Source organism: Cyprinodon variegatus, unplaced genomic scaffold (genome assembly GCF_000732505.1).
Source record: "Cyprinodon variegatus isolate N-32 unplaced genomic scaffold, C_variegatus-1.0 Scaffold188, whole genome shotgun sequence".
NCBI classification, from domain to species: domain Eukaryota; kingdom Metazoa; phylum Chordata; class Actinopteri; order Cyprinodontiformes; family Cyprinodontidae; genus Cyprinodon; species Cyprinodon variegatus.
In genome coordinates this window covers 1200568-1203224 of record NW_015150641.1, presented here as the reverse complement: position 1 = coordinate 1203224, position 2657 = coordinate 1200568, and positions in this window count along the sequence as shown.

Sequence of the window (2657 nt, the reverse complement as noted above, 5' to 3'; positions counted from 1 at the left end):
TTAGTATCGGTATCGAGTTGAAAAGTTTAGTATCGTGACAACCCTATAAGGCTGTGATAATGATGTTATTCCCAACAGACTGTGAAAGTCCTGCATCATCTGCTCACCAGTTTACTCTGTGCAAAGCAGCTGTCTGATTAATTTATTTCCAAGAAATGAAGATGGGTGTAGATTTACTTGCAGCCATTATTTAATTTAAAAGAAAAATGGAGAACAGATAAGCAGATCATGGCTTGTCTAAATTGAAAAGAAGGACTGTGTTATTTGCTGTTATTTTGTGTTTCAGAAACACAGGAAGGAGCAATCAGCTAGATGAGAATGGGCTTAGTGAGGGACAAAAGGTAGAACCGATAATGTATGTCTGTATCCTTATAATGGTTCTGTTTTATGTGTTGTCTTCTCAGTTTAGAGGGCCCAATGCCTGTCTTTGCTTAGGGCCCCCCATTTTCAAAATCCACCCGTTTGAGGAAAGCACCATTAGTCCTTGTTTCCCAAATGCTTTGTGGCCGTCACAAAACATGTGGAAGGAGGTGCCATTTAGTCAGGTGAGACCAAAACGTTAGTCCTATATGCCAGAATATGGCAAAAAGTGTGATATGTAAAACTGCACATTAAAGCTGATAAAAGCATACTGATGGCAGCAACATTTGATCCTCCAAAATCTGGGCTAAAATTGGGGCTGAAAACAAATGAATGAAACAATTTTCTGATTTTATTTGTATTTTTTTTTTTTGTTTTAAGCAATCTTCCCACTTCACAAGTATGACATACCTGTTTAAGTTATATAACCAATTAGGTAATAAAACATGTATCAAATGACAAATACAAGACAAAAAAAATCATACTATTGTTTCTTATAATTATACAAACATTTTTTTTCTAAATACTCTTGTAAAATAAAAAGATTAATGTTGGATCTTGAAAAAAAAACATCTGAGGTAGTGTTCAAAAATATCGTTCCCTCTGGACCGACTGACACACAGAACAATAGTTAGTCATGCTTTTATTTCTAAAGAGACAAGCATAAAATATAGAAAAACTCTTAAAAGCTCCAACAAAATAAGAATATACCTCTTAAAATTAGTTCAAACCTCAAATCCAGTTGAAAACAGATTATAAAAATATTTTATCTCATTAGTGGCAAATTGTCCATGACTTTTAAACCGTATAATAATTATTGAAAGTAATGACAATGATTATGAATGATAACGAAGCCTGCTTTGTTATTTTTACATTTGTCAGTTTTAAATACATCTATAAAGTTATATCATACCCTTGTTAATAACCTGTAAACCTTTCAGGACTCTTGTAAATTGAAAATCAGTACATAACTGAGCCTTGATGTGGCATATTGAATGATCGGAGAGAAATGTAAGAGGGGGCATATTAAGTGACAAACGGTTGACTTAGTGTTTTGCTGCGAGGCAAAAAAAAAGAATTAACTTGGAATACTTGTTGGGAAGTTTGCTGAGTAATGATTCTTACATAATGATTCGGCATGAATGACTGCAGGCAATATTATATTTAATTGATCATTCATGCATGCTTAGCTTATTCACGTATTTGTGTGAATCTTGCAAACTGAATTAAATAAAGCAATGCTTAACATCCCCTAACAAACTTTTTTTAAATAAAAAAATGTAAAGTGTTTGAACCTGTTATGAGTTATCATGATTAAAACATCAAACCTGTCATTCATATTATTCGTATAATTATTTCACCTGCAAAGCTTGAGGGACTGGCAATATGCTTACTGTACCTTATAATTTGCTTCTTTGGCTAAATAATCTGGATTCAGTCCAGGGTGTACCCTGTATCTTGACCTATGACCACTAGAGGTAGGTACCAACTTACTCCCATGGCAATGGATGGATAATTAGTTACATTGAATGGCTGATTCCCACATTTATCTAAGTCACTTTAAAGGATTTTGTTTCCCCCAACATTTGATAAAATCAAATCTGGATCACACATGCTGCTAGACAGTAAATTGTGCATTTTTTTGGTGTCAGCTTAGTGACTTAAGCTGCGTGGGTCAGAAGTTTGAGGTCCGTATATGAGGGTTGCTGCTGTTGTTGTTGCATTTCGGCGGCAGACATATTTGATCCAAGGTAGCAACAGGCTTACAGAGCGATACGAAACGCTGAGTAAAGACACAAAGAGAAATATTAAGTAATGTTCAGAAAAAACTACTAGTTTATAAATGCTCAACTTTCAATGGCCAGTAATTAAATAGCGCCCTTTCAAGTCAGTGGACTCCAAAGCTCTTTAAACTTCAGTCATTTCACACAATGATGGTGGCAGACTATATTGTAGCCACGGCTGTCATGAGGCACACTGACAAAAGCTATCTTTGTTGTTCCCTTTCTCTTTATGGCTTTTTTTACAAGTAAGGTATCACCAAGTAAAGCACTAATTTATGTAACTACATTCTAGCCACAGCTGTCATGGGGCACACTAACAGAAGATATCTTTGTTTTCCCTTTCTCTCTCTATGGGTTTTTTTAACATGTAAGGTATCACCAAGTAAAAAACAATGTATTTTATGTTTATATATTTCCTCATGTATTTTACTTATATAAGTAAAAACACTCAAAATGTCAAATGTCACCAAAATGTCAAAATAAAAACAGTACATTTCTCTAAAACTTGTTTAC